The following is a 22,412-nucleotide window of genomic DNA, read 5'->3' as shown; positions in this document are numbered from 1 at the left end:
AAGGACCTCAGAAGTGATATAGTTTAAACCCCACAATTTCCAGATGAAGAAAATGTGACTAAGAAAGATTAAAGGATTTTCCCAGTGTCACATAGGTAGAAAGAATTAGCAGCAGGATTCAAACCTAGGACTTCTGAATCCACAATCAGAGCTCATTTCCCAGTACCAAGCTTCCTCTGATGGAGATTTCATATGTCGGCCTGAGGACATATGAATACAGAGCAGAAAAATGGCAGGAGAGGGTATTCAGTAAAGGCAAAGAGAGAACTAGACAAAGTTCTAAGGAGGAATACTTAATACAGAAAGGGAAAATGGAAAAGATAAATATCATCATCATAATTATGATGTTACACATCTTAGGGCTCTTCGGTGGATAGAGGTGATTCTACCTTCTGAAGACTTTATCAGAGAAACATAAGTTATGTCATTTTATGAATAAAATTCTGAGTTGCATCATGAATCTGTTTCTCCAGGATCAGCCTCATCCAGTTTCAAAAACTATCTTCTAAATCATAAAAGGCAGCAATCTATATTGGTGGGAGGTTATCTCACCAACAAAACTACAGAGTCCTTGAAGGACTAAGTAAATTTAAGCTTTTCAAGATGCTTTCCTGACAATAACCCTATAATGTAGATTTATTATCCCCATTTTATTAGACATGGAAACTGGGACTATAAGAATGGAACTGACCTGCCCAGTGTCACACAATTCACAGAATCCAAATAGGAAGGAACCTCAGAGACCATCTAATTCAGCAATTCCCTGAAAAAAAATTCTCTTTACAATATAACTGACATATAGGTATACAGTTTTCACTTGAAAATATTCAGTAAAGGAGGGTCCAATACCTTTTATAAACCCATTACATTTTGGGATTATTTGTAATTCCAGGAAACTTATCCTTGCACCAAATCTAAATATATCTATTTACTACTTCCCCTCATTGCTCCCAGTTGTACTGTTTGAGACCCAGAAGAATAGCTCTAATCTTCCTACATCACAGTTCTTCAAATGTTTGAAGACAGTATTCATGACCCATTGAATCCCTAGGACATTATAGCAGAGATCTCTTACCAAGTCAATTAATAAAGCATGAATGTCTACTTTTTTGGTCCATCTATTCAAACAGTTCCAAAGACACCTAAAATTACAATCATCTATTCCATAGCCCTACATCTTGCAAACAAGAATAACATGAGCTTGTCAAATGTTTTAACTATAGATAAGCTATATTTAAAACATTCCTCTGCTCTAATAGTCTAATAATTCCATTTTTAAAAGTAAATGAGTTAAATCTTTGGTGAAGTGATGCTGTTCTGTATGCATATGTGTATATTTTGTGTCCATAGACTGATTTTTAAAAAAAATACACTAATCATCCTTTTAATTATACATTCTAGAATTTTTCAGGAACTGAAACTAAGTTTACCAGTTTGGAGTTACAAGACCATTCTTTTTCTTTAAAGTTGAAATAGCCTTTTTCCTTTTCTGTTCCTGCTGAGTTTCCCTTCTTCATAACCTCATAAGGATTACAGATGATGGCTTATCACACACAGTTTTTTGGACAACTTAAAGTGTAGTTTATCTCAGTCTGATGACTTGAACTCACTGAGGGGGATTAGGTATGTTGGGTTGGGTTTTTTCTTTAATGTTTTGGACAGTTTTTTTTTTCACATGCTAGTGTTTTATTTTGAAAATTGTGGCACACTTCATGATTTCAGATGCCCCTCATGTGTTAACTTCTACCCAGAGAAGTGAGACAAAATGATGGCTCAAGGCAATGTTGATTCTGTTGTTGTCATTCCTTAATGTCTACTGAAATTCTAAATGAAGATCCCATTGGGGAATCTCCAAAATAGAAGAAACATTTGTATTAAGTATTGTTTAGTGTAATCCTTTTTGCCTACATGTTCAATCAAAAGTTTTCTTTGAAGCATAACCATTCACATACTCATAATTTGAATGCAGAAGTTTAAAAGATTTGGTTTTATTTTTTTTCCCTCACTTTTGCAAGAGATTTTGCTTCTTTCCCTACCCCTACAAACACTGTAAAGTACTAGTAGTTTCTTCAAGGACATTCTCAAAATTGTTATTGGTTTCCAAGTTGAGCAGTATTATTATTCAGATGAAGCGAAGCTGGAAATTCTCCTCCCCATCTCCAGCAATCCTTTAGGCTCCCTCTGAACAGAAGACATGGGAGCTATTGCATATGCTTGACCACAAAGGACCAAAGGAGAATTTCCTGGATGTTTTTTGACTTTCCTTTTCCCTTTCTGAAAATGAACCAAAGGGAAAAAGGCCATAAAGTGGAACTTCTCAACCCAAAGATTGACAGTAGCTGAAGAACTGATAGAATTAATTGGAAAAGCACTTTGAAGCTATATGTAATTATCTACATGACCAAGGAGGAAGAGTTAATGGATAATGTCATTCCTGAAGTGGGATGGTGGGTGCCTAAGCAGCATAATACAAAATAGAGCTTTCACAGAAGGCTTATACTATCTTGAGGATTGCCTAGCAAATAACTTCAAGTTCAAAAGTTTGGAGATATAACTTTTTTTTTAGGTTTTTGCTAGGCAAATGGGGTTAAGTGGCTTGCCCAATTAAGTGTCTGAGGTCAAATTTGAACTCAGGTCCTCCTGACTCCAGGGCTGGTGCTCTATACACTGTGCCACCTAGCCGACCAAGACATAACTTTCTAACCAGAAAAAGGGAATTTCCTAAATATGCAATGTGACTCTTAAGGAGAAAAAGAGTCACTCATGAGACCCCATAAGCTGAAGCAATATAATAAAGTCATGACTTATGGGGATTTGGATTAACTTTCACTGTTACAATGAGTTTTGGGGGTAATGCAGATCCAGGTGAAAGAAGGCAACCTATTTAGCAGTTCCAAAATCTATTTCCTTTCTAGTCCAAAAATTCAGTTTCTATGTAGCGGACCAAGATGGAACCCCTAAGAGAGTGTAGAAAACTGTATTCATTGTTTTCAGGCTCAAGTGCATCTTTTTCCTTTTCTGTGCAGTAAAATAAAGGCTGTCCAACATTCATTGTCATTCTTTCTTTGATTACTCTTATGGAAACTGGCAACATTATAATCCATGGTTAGGGAGATCTAAGTATGCATTATATTTCATGATTTTTCCAGAGTAAACTAGGGGTAAGAGTAATATAGCAAAGGGAATCTGACTTTTGAGGAAGTCACTAAGATTGAATCTGGTCAATGTTAAGTGGTCCTAAGTCATGGATTATTTCTTCAAAGGAAAAAAATGCTAGTTTTTAAAATAGCTTTTCTTGCCAACCTAATACCAGCTTATTTTGAAATTAAATATTCTTCTCACCATTGATATATGGCCAGGGCACACTTTTGTATTCATTATCTATTACCTGCCTTTGCTTACATGTTTGTAAGTCTTTCAAAATTTTTATTAGTCTGCATGTTGCTTAGTAATTCACATTAGTCTCCTTAGAGTGCTTCTTTTTATCCTCATGAGAATTTTAATACATTCTTCAAATTTTCCTTTTTGAAAGCTCCCTGTTCTTCTTAAGTTTACTTCCCCTGTTGAGTTTTAATCCATGTAATACTACCTATCCTTTCTTTTTCCCCCTTAAAATTGGCTTTCTCAAAAATTATGAAGCATGTCAGACTTTCTTCTCCTTTTCTATCACAAATATATAATGGGTATTTCTCTGAAGGTTCCACCATTCCTCCTTTAGCAAATAATTTCTCCTTATTGGTTAAGAATATGATTCTGAGCTGAATTTCTCCTTTATTGCTTCTTCTACCCTTTGAAAAATTAAATTATTATTAATGACTGGCCCTGGAGTCAGGAGTACCTGGGTTCAAATCTGGTCTCAGACACTTAATAATTACCTAGCTGTGTGGCCTTGGGCAAGCCACTTAACCCCACTTGCCTTGAAAAAAATTATTATTAATGGAAAAAGTTGTATAGGTGTCTGTGAAAGATTGTGGCTATTGTTGCTCATTCTTCATTCTCACAGAGGACCAATGGCATTATGAGGGTGAAGTCTTAACTTGCAAGTACATTGGATTTAAGTGAGGAAGAGCTATGCAAAATTATTTCTCTCTCTCTCTCTCTCTCTCTCTCTCTCTCTCTCTCTCTCTCTCTCTCTCTCTCTCTCTCTCTCTCCCAAATGCCAATGAGTCCATTGGCAAAACATACGTCAATGTGACTGGTGGTGGCCCAGTCTGTGAATGGAGATAAATTATGAAGAGTATTGAAGAGTATGAAAATTTCCCAGACATATCCATTTTGATGAGAAGCTATATTTTCTTCTGTTCCTAATATTTTCCCTGTTGGTTTACATATTCTCATTTAAAGTCTTCTGCCTCCTGAGATATTTGGTAATTTTAGTCTTTTTCTATATTTTTCCTTTTTGCTTACTCTCTAACTCTTTACTTCTGATGACAGTTTTCCCAGAGGATATACCTCAAAACTGCCTCCTCCCATGGTAAGGAATTTACTTTCACTCTGCCTCCAAGAAACTTCTAGGGGGAGAGAAATAGCCTTAGATGGATATCAATACTCCTTACTTTAGGCCTAGTGAAATTGCCCACCCTGATGCCCAGTCCTATTTATCTCTATTCCTAGTTTTCTTCTTTCTGGGACTGAGTTGAATTCTGTTGCAAATCTAATGGTCTCCTTATGAAGTCTTGCCAGAATGTGGTGCCCTATTTGGGGGGGGCGGGGAAGGTGTTTGGAGTGAGTGGGTTAGTTTTCTCTTCTTGTAGTTCATTTGGTTGTTACTTTCTTAGGGAAGACAACTGAAATCGCTTTATCTATTGTATATAATTCCTATTTTTTTTAGAAGAGTTGTGAGATTAGAGAAGTTGTAAAGATCAGAGAAAAATGGCCCTTCATCATGTCAGTCATATGACCTAATTTCTCTTCCATTTACAAACCATGTTGACTGTACTTCAGTCATCCTCCCCATTGTCTTTCTACCCCTGGAACTGTAGACTCCAATAGGTGTCCTCAGAATCAAAGCTTCAGGTCACTTCCTGATGACTTCCAAACCTACCTATTCCTCTCATTCCCAGGAAACTAGATAGGATAATTTGGAAGGGGAAGAGTTTGGACGACAGGTTTAGGTTATATCTTTTGCAAGCATATGTTACAACAAAGAAAAATGGATGATATTATCTACTTCCTGGCCAAGAAAGCTTGAAAGAATATTGTATTAGTATTTTAACTTCCAGATTCTACTTTGTTCCTTCTTCTTTCAACCTTTCCTCTGAATCAGAACATGCAGGTATATATGTATATGTGTATATATGAATATACACATGCATATGTATATAGTATTTGTATATTATATATACATGTATACCTAAATATATTATATACATATATATGTGTGTATGTATGTGTATTTATATGTATATATACATATATGTATATATATAATATATATTATACATATGTATATATAATACATATATATCTATATCTATATATCTACATCTATATATCTATATCTATATCTATATCTATATCTATATATATATATGTATATAGCAGCTAGATGATGCAGTGGATACAGCACTAGCACTAGCCCTGGCATAAAGAGAACTTGACCTGGTGGAGCTATTTTCACTGTTCTTACCCTCTCTCAGTATAGTTCTCTTAAAGCTCTTCAAGCATATTGAAACTCTAATGAACAAACCATAGCTTATATTTTTCTCTGACTCCTCCTTTTCATCAAAGGAAACCATCTAAATTTATCTTTCAGGAATGTGTCCCCCCCACCCATCTCTGCTTCATCTGTCTCTTCCTCAAACATTTAACATTTACTAGCTACATAACCTTAGGTAAGTCATTTAACCCTGACTGCCTAGAATCCAGGGCCATCTCCAGTCATTCTGATTCATATCTGACCACTGGACTCAGATGGCTCCAGAGGAGAAAGTGAGGCTGGTGAGTTTGTACAGTGCCCTCTCACTCAAATCCAGTTCACATGCATGTCATGACATCACCTCCCTGATGTTATGGTCTTCTTTGAGAATGAAGGACAAATAACAATAGCAAAAAACAAGGATATATATATATATATATATATATATATATATATATATATATATATATACATATATATTCATATGCAAACAAAATTATAAAAATTTTAAACTTTGAAGGAACCTTTGCAATCATTTTATTCAATGCTCCTTCTTAATTCCTAACTGTTTAACAAAGAAGGGAATGTGGTTTTGTGGCAAGAACATCAGATTTGTAATCAAAGAATGTAGTTGAACCAAATGATCTCTTTGTTTCCAGGGAATATTGAAGATTTTTTTTTCCTTTTTCCGATTACATTCAAAGATAGTTTTTAACATTCATCCTCTTACAAACTTTTGAGCTCTGCATTTTTCTAGCACCCTTCCTTCCCTAATCTTTCCCTTTGGCAATGAACAATTTAAAATAGATTGTACATGTATAATCATGTTTAACATATGTTCAGATTAGTCATATTGTAAAAGAAGAATTAGTACTAAGGAGGAAAAGCCATGAAAAAGAAAGAAACAACATAAAAGAAGTTTTAAAAAGTGAACATTGAACCAAATGATCTTGAAAGCCTCTTCTGGTTCTAAATCCTGTCACTCTGAGGTATAAACAAATCAAATAACTTAAACAGAGTCACTTATGACTGAGTAGAGTTTTGAAACACAGAACAATCCAAAGGAACTAAAGTTCAAAGAAACATGATGTCCAGCCCTTTCACTTTGCACTTACAGGGAAGTGAGGCCCAGAGAAGTCAAATGTCTTACTTTTTTTTTTTTTAGGTTTTTGCAAGGCAAATGGGGTTAAGTGGCTTGCCCAAGGCCACACAGCTAGGTAATTATTAAGTGTCTGAGGCTGGATTTGAACCTGATTCCAGGGCTGGTGCTCTATCCACTGTGCCACCTAGCCGCCCCAAATGTCTTACATTTGACACACACCACCAGTAAATAGCAAAGGTAGACTATTTTAATCAGTCTTCTGACTCCAAATATAGCATTCATTCTACTGTAACATTCTGCTTCCAAAGACATCACTCACCTTTTTATTGAACTTTACAATTTAAGAAGTATTACTATGCTCAGCTGAAGTAAGTAGAATAATTATTATTATCTCTATTTTCAAGATAAGGAAATTGTAGTGACCTATCCAGAGTTATATAGTTAAGAAATATTATGAGTAGAATTCAAACTTTCATCTTGACTCCAAAAACAAAACCCCCTGCACTATCCCAAATTGTCTTTCCTACAAAAAACAGGAAGACAGGAAGAGATGAAGAGACAGATGAAGCAGAGATGGGTAGGGGACACATTCCTGAAAGATAATCCATTTAGATGGTTTCCTTTGATGAGAAGGAAGAGTCAGAGAAATGTTAGCTATGGTTTGTTCATTAGAGTTTCAATATACTAGAAGAGCTTTTATGAGAACTACATTGAGAGAGGGGGAGAGCAGTGAAAATACCTCCACCAGGGAGTCTTCACTTTTTAGGAGGGCATGGACCCCTTTTTTTAGTTATTTGAATCTTATGGACCCTTCTCAGAATGGCATTTGTTTTTAAATGCATAAAGATTAAATACATAGGATTACAAAGGCTACTGATATATTGAAATAGAGTGCATGTATGTATGTATGTGTGTGTATGAATATACTTTTTGCAAAGGAAAGTTATTTTCACTTTCAAGGTCTTGCAGGTCAGATTGGAGTTTAGAGGAAGAGGCTGTAACTGTGTTGTCAGAGGTGTCATTTGAACTCAACCTCAAGTCCCTTAATCCTGTAAACCTTAAACCCTGTATCCCTGATCCCTAATCCTGTAACCACTTCCCTTTTTACTGCCCCCCACTTCTCCTATAGCCTTTTGCCAATATGGGAAGGAATTATGGGCTCCAACAAAATGGATGTGGATTTCGTTATATTTGCTCAGCAAAATCTTGGTCCATGAGTTGACATTTCTCAATCAATTACTTTCCTATTGTATAAGTACCTTGAATCTCTCCTACAATATGGTGTGAATCCTTTCCTCTGGTCAGAGCATTGCAATTTCACATACAATTCTAAAATGGCAACCTGATCAGCCTCAAACAGCAGAACCTTGCTGAGCTCGAGAAAGAGGTTCATAAATCTAGAGCAGGAAGATATCTCAGAAATCTCCTGGTTTAGCTTCCTTTACAGATGAGAAAATGAAGGCCAAGAAAAATTAAGTGACTTATTAAAAACACAGAAATAGAAAATAATGAAACCCAGAATCTAAACCAGGAATTCTGCCTCTAGATCTCTCTTTCCATTATACTCCTCAGCCTCTCAATGACAAGTCTACCAAATGTGTGTGTGCTATTGAGAAGAGAGGAATATTTTCTCCAGGATGGGTATTTCCCCAATTATAATATATTTATATAGGATCTGAAGCCAGCAAGAATTTTATAGGTAGATTTCAAAATGGAAAAGACCTTCAAAGTCAATTCCCTCATTGTACATATGAGGAAACTGAGACCCAAAGAGATCTAAGACCAGATTTGAACTCAGGAAGATGTCTTCCTGACACCAGACCTGGCAATCTGAGCACTATGGTGCCACCTAGATGTAAGAGCTAGTTGGGGAGATGCCCAGTACAGATGGAAAGTTTTGATAATAATAGAGGAAAGAAGCTTGATGAGAGCAGTTTGGCATTGTGGCTAAACTGATAGATTTGGAGCCAGCAAATCTAGATTCCTATTTTGCCAGCCACATTCACTAGCTGGGTGAGCATGGTCACTTCAGCTTTCTGAGCCTCCATTTCCTCATCTGGTAAACAAAGGACTTTGACCAGAAGACTTCTAGCAACGTTTCCACTTCTCAATTACAAGTCCAATAGGGACTGTGTCATATATTCTTGTAGTTCTTATATCATATACTGGAGCCTTTTACATGATAAATGCTCCTCATTCCTCTCCTCTGTCTCTCAGGACTTTCTTTACTAGTCATAGATAGTATCCAGTTCAATACATAAACCATTTATGAAGTACCTATCAGATGTCAGACACCATGCCAACAAAACCTCTTCATTGTGGAATTTTACCACTCCCTAATGTTCTCATTTTAGGAGCATCCTCTGCCCTGTAGCCTCTCCTTCTGGTTCCTTCTGGAACCTTTTTAGAACCAGTCACTTTTCCCTCCATACTGCCCTCCTCTATCTCTGGCATTTCTCTCCCTTGGCCCTGCCTAGATTGCCTCTTCTCTTCTCCATTCTCCTCCTGTTCTTTTCCCAATTTCTTTTATGTGTTTTCTTCTATTAAACTCTACAGGACTTGAGGGTAAGAACTGTCTTTCTGTTTTGTATTTATATTCCCAGCACTTAGCCTGCTTCCTGCCACATATTAAGAACTTTAAAAATGTCAACCTGACTAGACTAAATACATACTAATTCAATGGAATGACAGAAGAGCTATTATAAGTCAATATTGGATGTATGTTGTGAGAGGTACAGATGATAACTGCTATAAGAGGTCAAAAGAGGGAGAGAGGTCACTGTGAGCTAGAGAGATTGGAGAAAGCATCAAGTTAGAGGAAAGAAAGAAAGAAGAAGGAAGGAAGGAAGGAAGGAAGGAAGGAAGAAAGAAAGAAAGAAAGAAAGAAAGAAAGAAAGAAAGAAAGAAAGAAAGAAAGAAAGAAAAGAGAGAAAGAAAGAAAGAAAGAAAGAAAGGAGAGAAAAGAGAGAAAGAAAGAAAGAAAGAAAGAAAGAAAGAAAGAAAGAAAGAAAGAAAGAAAGAAAGAAAGAAAGAAAAGAGTAGGGAAGGAAGGAAAGAGGAAGGAAAGAGAAGAAAGAATTTATTAAGCATTATTTATTTACCAGACACTGTGCTAAGTGCAGAGGATAGAATACAAACAACAACAACAACAACAAAAATTCCTAACCTCAATGAGTCCAAATACAGTCTCTAAGGAGGAACTCACTAAGAAGAGATCATAGGGTGGAGGAATTGCCAGCAGAAGGCAGCCATTGGGGCAGAGAAAGTTCAAGAGTCTTGGGTTGAACTGGAATTGAAGACTAAATTGCTCATAGAAGAGGGTCAGAAGAAACCCTTTCCCCCATACAAGGCTCTCTTTCATTCCCACTCCGGTAAAATGCATTTTTACAGGGACCTTCTTGAGACAATGTGCTCATCTTTCTTGTGTAACCCAAAGAAGGAATTTTAAATAAACCAATTGCAGATGAAGTAGATAGGGAAGTTGACAATATAAGCGTTGACAAGCTGAGTGGGGAAAGCAGGAAGCAGAATCCCTTCAACTGCTTCCAATGAAAGCCAGCTGTGACCAATCTGAGTTTCACTCTATCTGCAGAAAAGGCATAGGTTTGTAGGTAATATTTATACTACATTAACTCTTAAAGTTTCAGTTTCCTCAATGTAAAATGAAAGTGTTACAGAAAATGAGCTTGTGTGTGTGTGTGTTAAGAACCAGTTCAAACACTAAATAATTATTTTCAGTGTTGAGTATTTTACATCTCAGAAATCAGCAAACACCACAAATCATGGCTTGATTTATTATTTGGTGATTGGGTTTTAGAAAGAGATGGAGATATTGTACAGATTAAACTTTAAAATGTGTCACATCCCCATTTTTAGTGAGGATGGGGAGGGGAAGAACTGGTTGTTAAACATTTTACTAGCACAGCTCTTTCTAAGGTCCATCTATGTCTAAAGTCTATGAATTATGGTGCTTTTATTTCTTTTGCATGAATTCTCTGATGCCACAGAAAGAAAGTTGAAAGCGATTGGGAAGTGGTGCTCAGTGGCATTTGATGACTCGTGTTTGCTTTCTAAGCAGGCAATGCTTCCCGTGCTGTCTCGGCAGTATTGATCTCCTCCTGCCTAGAGTTGAAGTTCAGCTGCCCCTGTCCATGCACATCCCTGAAGCTGTCTCCAAGCATTTGGGGTTCTGATTGGCATCTGCCTCCGCTGATTCTGTTCCTCCCATCAGGCTGTCACAGGAGCAAGCTGACAAGCACCTCCATCCATCACCTTTAGCTCATGTTTTATGGATTGCTAGGGAGATGAACAGAGCATCCCAGAGCAGAATTCATTTCAAGCTCAGGAAGCAGGGGATGATGAAGAGAAGAAGCCTGTGATAAGCCCAGTAGCCTTGTGGATAGAACACTAGCTTGTCAGACAGTGCTCCCATCACCTACAGGATGAGGTTCAGGTTACTGTGCTTGACATTGCACAATCAGGTCCCAATTTTCCTTTTTTGTCTTATCTCTGTCTGATCCTCTTCTTTTTTCCACTAATCCTCCAAGCAGACTAGTCTGCTCATTGTTTATCAAATGGGCAATGCATTCTACTGTCTCAAGTGCTTCCCTTATGCCATTTCTTTTCAATTTCACAAATATTTATTAAATTTCTACTATGCAAGTGACACTGTACCCAGGACTGTGGGGGATGAATAGTAGAGTAAGAATAACTGCTTACTTCCATGGAGTTAAATGTCTTTCAGAGAGAAATGATAACTGAACACACACAAAATGATATACAAGGTGGTGGTGATGATGATGATGGAAGGTAGGATATGAATATGCATTAATAATAGTTGATTTTTGTATAGCATTTTGTTTGCAGAGTAATTTTAAAGATTTGCTATTGTAGTTTGGTCAATTAGTCATATCTGACTCTTCATGACTGTATTTGGGGTTTTCTTGGCAAAGATACTGGAGTAATTGGCCATTTCCTTCTTCAGTTCATTTTATAAATAAGAAACCTAAAACAAATAGGGTTAAGTGACTTGCTCAGGGTTACATATCTGCTCAGTGTCTGGGGGCAGATTTGAAATCAGGTCCTACTGACCAGCATTTGACCCATTTTGCCACCTATTTTAGAGAAGTTAAGTGATTTGTTCAAGGTCATAATTCTACCTTAGTCCAGGACACCATTATTCTCTCCATACCATTTCCTCATTTTACAGATGAGGAAATTGGTAGAGAGGCTGTGATGTGTTAAGCCCCTATCTTTGATATTGGATTCTAAACACAATACTCAATTCATCCTGCAATGCTATCTTTTATCTTTAAATCTAAATCCTACCCATCCATTCTTCATAAGTATATACAAAGTATTTTGCAAAACTTAAGATACTAGATAAATGTTATGGATTATGCTAATCCTTCAAGACTCAGCTTCAGTTTAGTCTCCTCTAGTTTTCCTTAGCCATCCAAGTTAAAAGTTCTCTCTCTCTCTCTCTCTCTCTCTCTCTCTCTCTCTCTCTCTCTCTCTCTCTCTCTCTCTCTCGCCTGCAACATTAATTGCTGCTCACCTTGCCTTTATCCTATAGAAATGAAATGGGCTGGAGCAGTTAGGTGAATAGAGCACTGGCCCTGGAGTCAGGAGTACCTGAATTCAAATCCAGCCTAAGACACCAAATAATTACCTAGCTGTGTGGCCTTGGACAAGTCACTTAACCCCACTGCCTTGCAAAAACCTAAAAACAAGAGAAAAGAAAAGAAATGAAATGAAATGAAATGAAATGAAATGGACTGCCTTTAGAGATAGTGATTTCCCCATCACTTGAAGTCTTCATGTAGAAGCTGTATAACCATTTGTCCAAGATTTTAGAAAGACTATTCCTTCCTGCTTGGGATAAACTGTATATGACTCCCTAAACTTCCTCCCAAGTCTTTGTTTCAGAATGACTAGTTATCTTTTCACCTGTTTACTTATTATCTCCCAAAGAGACTAAATTTCTTGAAAGTCCTTTGTATTTAGTAAACTTCAGTTCCATGAATCTCCCCCCCTCCCTTATAAGCACCTAGGATCATTTAAGTGCTCCTTGTTTATGCCTCCAACTAAGGGATCATGACTGTCCCTAGACATAAGAACACAGAGTGCTGAATTAGTAGGTCTCTGGCACAGTACTTCTACCTGCTTCTCCTACTTTGACCTTGATCTCTCTTTCCAGGATGATAACCTTATGAGCAAGCCTTTACTTTGTTTTCCATTTCCAGGGATATCTCTGAATTAGCTCTCATGTCTTGGTTCTCTTCCTGGAACCCTAGGTCCTGGAACTGATATCCTGCTTCTCAATGCAAGACCTTTGAGAAAGTGCTCTAGAAGTTAGATTGCACTGTGGATAGAAACTGCACCTAGAACAAAGAGTACATGAGTTCAGAACTGGCCTCACACACTTATTAGCTGGATGAACCTGAACTAGTCATTTAACCTTTGCTATTTCCTTTTTCAACACATTTTGCAGATGAGAAAACTGAAGCAGAGTTAAATGACTTGTACAGGGTCACACAGCTTATAAGGGTATGAAACCAGATTTGAAATCCAGAAAATTAGTCTTCCTGACCCCAGGCTCAGCACTCTATCCCCCATGCCACCTAGTGTCTAATTAATAATAATAATAATAATAATAATAATAATAGCTGGCATGTAGAGAATGCTTTGAAGTTTGCAAAGAACTATACAAATATCTCATTTGATTCTTCCAGCAGCTTTGGAAGATTGCTATTATCATCCTCATGTTACAGATGAGAAAACTGAGGTGGACAAAAGTTAAATGACTAGTTCAGCTCCATCCAGCTAGTAAGTGTATGAGGTCAATTCTGAACTCAGGTATTCTTTGTTCTTGGTCCAATGCTTTATCCACAGTGTTATCTAACTTCTAGAGCAAACTCCACTTTTTCACAAGCCTTGGATTGAAAGACAAGATGCCAGTCCCAGGAACTGGTGTTCCAGGCAGAGAAATAAGACATAGAGAGAGATGGAATAGAAAGTAAAGACTTGCTCATACTCCTGGAAGGAAGGATCAAGGTCAGAGTAGGAGTAAGCAGATAAAAATATTGTTCCAGAGACCTACTAATCCAGTGTCCTTTGTGTTCTTACTCTCTATGGACAGTCATGATCCCTCAGTTGGAAACAGGGTGATAGAAACACGGGCAAGCCATTCTAGAATCTTTACCAATAAAACTTCAAATGGGGTCACAAAGAGTTGACTGAAAAAAATGACTGAACAATAGCAATTTTTATTATTACTATCATTACCTTGAATCCTAGTCTAAGTCTAAATTCACATTGGTACCTTCATCCATCTCCTATTGTTAGAGATCATGTCATACATCCTATTCCCAGGCCAAAGACTAGAATATATTCTCATTGCTTATTCCTAAACCTACAGAAAGAAGTTTCTGCTCTATTACTACACAAACTTACTCCTGTTTGCTAAGATTCTCTCTGATAGCTTGACATATTCCTGTGGGTCTATCTGATCACCCGGTTCCAGTCATTCCCTAGCTGTATGACATAACACTAATCTGACCAAACCTTAATTATGACAATTATCATGGCACCTTATATTTGCCAGGCAGACAGCAGCTGATGAATTAATTGTTTGATTGCTTCACTAATTGGCCCTTGAATCTTCTTGCTGATGTTTTCTATAAGACAGCAGGTTACTCATTTTCCTTTCAAATTTTAGCTTCCTTCTCAGTGAAATGCCTATCAGGAAAAGAAAATGAAATGATATTAGTGGGTGAAATGCTTCAAGTGCCTCCAGGGAGAAAAAAAGGCATAAATTCAAGATGATCTTCTCACTGGCCACCTCTTCCTTGCCCTTTGACCACGTTAATATTGATTCAAGGCAGAAAAATGAGCTTTTTGCAGTCTTGCAATAACTCAGAAGATACATCAAGGGTGTGTCTGCCTGGTGACAAAAATAGAGCAAGAAAGTCAAGAATTATAGTTTTGATCATCCAGATCAGAGCTGACCTTGTATGCAGGTGGAGCAGGTAGTCATTTAGTGGATTGATATGAGGGGCACTGAAAGTTTCCTCCATTCAAAATGACCTCCCCACCATAATACTCACCCTTTGAGTAAATCTAAGGAACCTGATTGTATGGTGTAAATATATTACTTTTGAGAAATGACCTAGTCACTTCCAACAACACTAGCATGAACTAATGCATCAGACTGGCTAGTTTAAAAAAAAAAGTAGGATCATGGAAGGAAGGGACAGGTTAAGTTTTGGGGCTGACTAACAGAAGTGAGAAAAATAAGAGTGGAAAGGTGTGACCCTGGATTTCTTGATGTTCTAGATATCTCCCTAAAACTATAATTCCAAAAAACAAAAGGTGCCAGCTGGCATTGGGAAAGGAAGGGGAGGGGAGGGGAAGGGTCTGCAATCTAATGAAATTCCAGTTCCAGTCTCTCTTCCTAAAGAGCTTAGTACTAGGAATTTTGGGAAGTGTTACTCTACCAGTAAAATCACAGGTTCAGAACGTTTCTCCTATCTATAGACATTAGAGGTCATTTAATCTAGTTTCTTACTTTGGAAGATAAATATCAAAGAGTGAAAATGACTTACACAAGGTTACACAACAAATTCCATAGTTAGTTAGCAGGCATTAGCCTGGCATGGCTTGGACTAGAATCTGGGTTTCTAAACTCTCAATCTAATGAACATTTGCTGTCAGATAAGCTAGAGACAATAGACTGGCATTTTGGCCTTAGACAAGGACAAAATATATTACTCTGATATTTGCTGCCCAATTCTCTTACATTTTCCCACACAGCCATCTAGGAAAGCTCAAAATAGAGTAAAAAGTGGAGGCTTTCCAGGGGAGGAAGGAGAAAGGGGTTGACAATGAATAAGAGACTGATGGTATCCCCAAGGTTCTTTTTGATATTATGAAGTTATCCAGGAAAATTGAGTCTGAAGCAAATATCAGAAAACAAGTAAACAGAAAATAGCACACTTCCCCACCAAAGTTAATATGGACCGGGTTCCCAAAGGCAATTTTTAATAAATGTGTGTAGTCCCATCAATTCTAAATCCTTTGAACCAGGCAGAGTCTTAGAGAAGGGAGAAAGTGACACAGTGTCACAGGCCACTAAATCTGATTTAATGAATGGTGACTGAAAAGATGTGTAGGAATGCAAACTTGTGAGGAATCCCCTCCTGTTCAGTTTTATTAAAGGACAGGATGGCTTTCTTGGACAATATAGAGAAGGGATCTCATTATAAGAGCTATTTTAGAGAAGGGGAGCTTAGAAGGAAAAAAATATTCCAAAGGTGATCAGGGGTCTTGATCAAGGTTAAAACCATGTCTTCCCCCTACTGATCCAACTGAATTATTCCTCCAAGGTCCCACTGAGGTTTCAAAAAGCTATGCAGGGAAAATGATGACTGGAATCATCAACAAATATCTGTTAAATGTCTGTTATAGGAAAAGTGTTATGCTAGATTCAGGGATTAGCTCACACATTTTTAGAGTGAGCATTTACACCTCTAAAATAAAGCAAATGTTACAAAAGAGGACTTGATCTATTATTTTATAACAAAGTGATGAGAAAATTTTAATAATGCAGATTAAATTTAAAATTTATGAGAGTTGCTTGATAAATAGTTCTAGCACACCCTGATAAAGCACAGCTTCTGACCTCATGAAGCTTAGTAAGATAAGAAAAAAGGAAAAACAGTTTCCAGTGCTTCAGTGGACAAGAGTGCTGGGATTGGCCTAAGAAAACCTGACATCAAATTGTGCCTCAGACACTGGAACTGACCCTGGATAAGTCACTGAATCTGTCTCAGAATCTTCCTCATCTGCAAAATGGAAATAATAATAATAATAATAATAATAATAATAATAATAATAGTACCTGCTCCAAAAGTTGTATGGGTTGAACAAGATTATGTATGCAAAACATTATGTAAACCTTTAATCTTGTAGGAAATGCTAGTTAGCTATTATTTTAAAGAGAGTGAGATATCTTAGAATGAAAAAAAGATAGTGCTTTTGTATGGGAGGTATCAAGCTATAGCAGAGAATTGTCCCTGAACCCTCAACAGTGAACTAATACACAAATACATGTTGCTAGCCTAATCTCCCATTATTTCCCATCATGCCCCTTCTGCCCCAGACCAATCTCTCCATCATACCCCAGAGCATTATATTATTCCCACCTCTTTACCTTTATTCACATTGTGTTCCTTATCTGTAATGCCCTGTCCAGCCCATCACAATCCCAACTACTCCTACATCTGAGGTAACCAAATTCCACCCATGTATCCAGGCTCTTTTGTACTTCTACCTCCTAAAGAAGACTTCCTAGGCTAGCCCAATTCGCCGATTGTCTCCTTGCCCTCACATACTATGGCCACTTTAGAATTTGTCTCATCTAGATTAGCTCCTAAACTGTACTCTTCCCTAATCCTACTATTTCACAATCATTTCATGAGAGTTAGCTAGTCTTATCTCACAAGTTGTATTATAAATTCAAGAATGGGGGCTATATTTTCTCCTCTATTAGCATAGAACTAGACATTATCAGATGATCAATAGACCCTTACTGATGGATAGACTGATTTTGATGAAAAAGGAAGGAGAGATAGGTTGAGAGTACACCAAACCATTTAGGATAGATAATCCCAGGTAAAGGATATAAAGGATAAAAGGATTTAAAAAGCTGATGAGGTGGCAAATGAGGAAATGGAATGAATTAAGAAGATGACATTCACTGTTCTGTTTTAGCACCACTAGTTTTGGAAAAGTTAACTGCAACAGTCATCTTTTTTCTCCCTTTTTTTATAGGAAGGAGAAGGGTTATTACACTGCCCTGTCCCCTGGACACATGGAAAAGAGTGCAATAGCCTCACCAAAGTGTTCTTCAGCCTGAGGCTTCTTGCTTATGAAGTAAAATCCAAACCTCAACATCTCAAATATCTGTGACTTCAAATGGTATGCAAATTCCTTCCAATGCAGATTAGGACCAAACTATAACTTAGGGGTACAGTGGTTAGAGTTCTAAACTTGGAGTCAGGAAGACCTGAGTTCAAATTCTACCTCAGGAAAGATTTTACTTTTCCTCCCAGAGCCTAATACATTGTTATTCACACAGTTGGTATTTCATTTTCAATCATTTTCGGTTATGTTTAACTCTACATGACACCATTAAGGATTTTCATCAAAGATATTGGAGTGGTTTCCTTCTCCAGGTCATTTTACAGGTGAGAAAACTGGAACAAAAAGAGCTAAATGACTTTCTCAAGGTCACCCAGCTAATAAGTGTCTTAGGTCAGTTTTAAACTCATGTCCTCTATTCCAGGGCCGGCACTACACCATCTAGTTCCCCAAGACATTTCATAAAAAAAAATGTAATTGATGATACCAGTTATCTTTGTTCCTGGGTTACTCAGGAAAATATCACTTTTTTAAAAACCTCAATTGGGGGGAACAGCTAGGTGCCACAGTGGATAGAGTACTGGCCCTGGAATCAGGAGTTCAAATCTGGCCTTAGACACTTGATACTTACTTAGCTGTGTGACCTTTCACAAATCACTTAACCCCTATTGCCTTGCAAAATTTTTTTTTCCAAAAAGACTCAGTTAGGTCTTGGAGGAAGCATTCAGAGGAATCAATGGGGAAGATGGATCTGTAATGATGATCAAGATTCCTAACTATGTGATCCCCAGTAAGTACCCAAACCTTTCTCAACTTCAGTTTCTTATCTAAACAATAGAGATAATATAACACCTAGTTCATATAGTTATTGCTAGAATAAAAGAGCATGTAAAGAGTTTTGCAAACCTTAAAACCTTATATAAATGTTAAGCATTAGACAGTGTCTAAGACTCAGAAGGGTTAATTGGGTTAACCTTTGACCAGGGTCACCTAGCTGAAATATGAGAGGTAAAATCCAAACCAAGGACTTCTTAAGTCTAAATCCAATACTCATTCTACAAATTCCAGACTGTCTTCCTAGAGCCAGACACTTGAAAATAAAATAGGAAGAAGATGGGATCAATAAATAGAGGTTTTGGGGGGATAAATGGAAATTCAGTAACAGTAATATGTTACAAATAAATTTCCAATCTACATAAATTGTTGAAATTTATACACCAAGTTTCTTACACTAATTTAGGAATAGGGTCCCCCAGATAAAGGATAAACACAAGGATAAACCAAAGAATATTGCTTAGACTTTGATATTAAGTTATCTTTAGAATTCTGGGATTTATTTTCCTTTCTTTTAATTTGTTGGAGTTTTTTCTCCTTGAAGCTCTGCTATAGATTATGATGCCCAGCCTATTTCATCAAAATGAAGGGGAAAGCTTTGCTGATATCTGGTGGAGTGGTATCAAGGGGAAGAAAAAGCAATCAAATTTCCTAAGGGTATCTGTTAAAAGCTTGGAATAACAGAGATTATAGAATAGAATCTCAGTTAGAAGAAACTTTTCAAGTAATCTAAGTCATTCCTGAAAACGAATTCTTAACATTAACCAACTTTAGAATATGTGACATTTTTGTCATTGTCCAAAAGCATAAGTAGCCTGCAGCAGACTAATCCACTCAGAATACTATGCATCCTCCATCCTCATTACTTTCTCCATCCACAGCTTTCTCCAAAGTTCCATAACTCATGTCTGTACTTTCTCCTTTTCCCTTTACCCAATACCAAACATCTCCCTGCCTGTGGCATCAGAGATGGGGAACCAATCAACCTGAGAACACTCTCTACCTATAAAACCCATGACTTCAGGCTGTCTCAGAGGCTGCTCTATTGCCCAACTGATTTTTGTGTACAATAGAAAAGAGCATTAGACATGGAATAAAGTCTTTCACAATCTGGCCTCTTCTAACCTTTCCAGTTTCCTTCCATTTTATTGCTTTCCATGAACTTTACAATCCTGGGACACTGACATTTATGTTTTTCTTTCAAGATACTCCATCTGCTGGTCATTTGTCTTTTCCCTGGAAGACTCCCATCCCTGGAATTTGTTCCTTTCTTATCTCTGCCTCCTTCCTTCATAATTCAGCTTAACTCCAATCTATAAGAATGTCTCCTCCTCCTGACCCTTACCTTCTGCTTGGGTCCATACTTCTGGCAATATCTTCCACTGATACTGTATATATCATGTATACACATAGTTATTTGCATGTTGTCTCATCCATTATCATATAAATACAGAATGATGTTTTGACCTTTCATCGTATCCCCAAAATGTAGGAAAGCATCAGACACATAGTATACTATTAAGGAAAAATCCTAAGCAAATGCTTGTCAAATGAATAACTAACCTAGGTTTGAATTCCAGCTTTACCTCTTACTACTTCACTTGATTAAGTGACTTGACTTTCCTGAGCCTCAGCTTCCTCTTTGTTTAAAATGTGAGAGCTGGAATAGATGGCCTCCAGTTTGAAATCTAGGATACTATGAAAACGTGATCATCTAACTGCAGACCTCCAACAACAGAAATTGCCTCTTTGGGCAGTTCATTCTCCTTTTGAACAACTCAAAATATTAGTTTTTCCTTCCGTCTCACACTTAAATCTGCTTCTCCACAACTTATTTCCATTTTTCTAGTTTTGCCTTCTGGTATCTAACAATACAAATCTAATGCTTTTTCCACATGACAAATTTTGAAAAATTTAAAGATAACTATCTTGTTCCCCCTAAAGTCTTTTCTTCTTCAGGCTTTCTATATATTTCAATTGGTTCTTGTGTAGCAGGATTTTAAGTGAGTATCCTCATGATCTTGACCCCATCCCTCTAGACATACTTCATGTTGACAATGGCCATCCTAAAATGGGATGCCCAGAATTGAACAGATACTCCAAATATGGTATGAGTATGGCATTGAGAATCAAAGAAGGGTTGTCATCTCCCTAGTCCTAGATATTCTATTCTGTTAATATAACCTATGGTAGTTTTTTTTTAATTCTTTTGAGTACTACTTTACCTTATTGTTTCACATTGTACTTGCCATCCACCAAAACCCCCAGGACCTTTTCAAATGAACTGTTGTTGCTTAGCAACATCTCCCCCATTCTGTACTTCTGCTGATTTAAAAAAAAAACCCCAAGGCTCCATATTCTTCCATTAGTTTTCATATGATTAGATTTGGCTGATCAATCTAGCCTAAGGAGTTCTCTTTATATTCCAATTCTAACAGATAACGTTTTAATTATCCTTCACAGTTTTGTTATATTTTCATATTTAATAAGCATGTAAACCACACTTTTTATAGCATCATTGTTTTTTTACACTATTGAACTAGGACCAAGGACAGAGGCCAGTAGCACCATTTGAGAGAAAAGAAACTCCCCGAAGGAGGCATATGGGAGTTCTGGGGCAGAAGTTGCTTCACTCCTCCCAGATCCATTTTTTTCTTCAACAAGAGACATGAAATTTCACCTATATCCAATTGACAGAGCTGGGGTTAGGGAGAGGCAAGATAGACAGCTGCCACCTAGAATACAACACAGAGAGCGAAGCAAGGGGAAACAATTTTTAGATATTGTTTTTATCCTCTCTCTCTCCCTCTCTCACACACACACACACACACACACACACACACACACACACACACACACATATACATATGCACAAACAAAAACTGTGTAATTTGTTATATTTTTAAGATTTCTTTTTAATGAATACATTTTGTTTCCATGCCAGAAAATGTAGGCATGTATTTTTTTTATATGTTTTAATATGGTAAAATGGAATCACACAGTGTCCAACATATAGCAACATGTGAGCCTACAATTTTAAAACCATACCCAGAATAATGTGTGCCCAATCTCCTTCTGTGTTTCATGGAGGTACATATTTGTGCAAGTCTATTATGTAATATGTATTAATGCAAGTGGGTACAGTTGTAGCTAAGCTACTCTTGTATGGGATTACAGTTAACAAGATATAGTAGAAGGAATATTAGATTTGATTTTGGTATTAGAATCTCAAGAAAACTCATGTATTCAAAGGTTGGATAAGGTTACTTATCATCTATGTAACCTTGAGTGAATCATATTGCTTCTTTGTGCATCAGTGTTCTCAAATGTAAAATTTCTTAAATTAAAAAAAATTCCCATTTTACAGATTAGGCGATTACACCTCAGAGAGAATAAAATGAGCTGAAATTTGAAACTGGGTCTCCTGCCTCTAAGCCCAGAATTCTTTCTACTTCATGATGTCTAAGATGCCTAAAGCCTATGACCCTATCACTTTCAGATGTTTGTCTTACTCTTCTCTCCCAATTCAGTCTCTAGCAATGAACAGGAAAAGGGAGGAGGCTTAGTTATGCATTAGAGAGAGTGCTAATTTTCCTGTACCAGAAATACGCTTTGTTTTTCAACCTGGTACTCTCCTGACTTGTTATTCTTGTTCAGTGACAAATTATTAATGGAATATCTACACCACTACTCTCCAACCCCGGTATTACTACTTCTCACTAAGAAGAAAGGACTCATAATGACTCTTTATCCTTCCTTCCCATCCCCCTACCATCTCATTCCAAATTTAGAGTAGTGTTTCATAATATAAAGAGCACTGCATTTCTAGTCTTAAGACCAGAATTCTAGTCCTAGTTCTATCCTTTACTTAACTGACCTTGGCCAACTTATTTTATTTCTCTGCTCCTCAGTTTC

At 37.1% G+C, this 22,412-nt stretch overlaps 1 long non-coding RNA gene across 1 annotated transcript in view; it reads right to left on the bottom strand.

The window, feature by feature from the left end:
• LOC141507366 (uncharacterized) overlaps positions 1-22,412 on the bottom strand; it is a 479,100-nt gene that overhangs the window by 88,203 nt on the left and 368,485 nt on the right. Inside the window, exon 7 of the long non-coding RNA XR_012474124.1 lies at positions 14,333-14,480. This is a non-coding gene — a long non-coding RNA (uncharacterized LOC141507366). The remainder of the gene's footprint in view (positions 1-14,332; positions 14,481-22,412) is intronic.

The sequence above is a fragment of the Macrotis lagotis genome, chromosome 1 (assembly GCF_037893015.1).
Source record: "Macrotis lagotis isolate mMagLag1 chromosome 1, bilby.v1.9.chrom.fasta, whole genome shotgun sequence".
In the NCBI taxonomy this organism is placed as follows: domain Eukaryota; kingdom Metazoa; phylum Chordata; class Mammalia; order Peramelemorphia; family Peramelidae; genus Macrotis; species Macrotis lagotis.
Note: the sequence above shows the minus strand (reverse complement) of the source record. Positions and strands in the feature narration are given on the sequence as shown.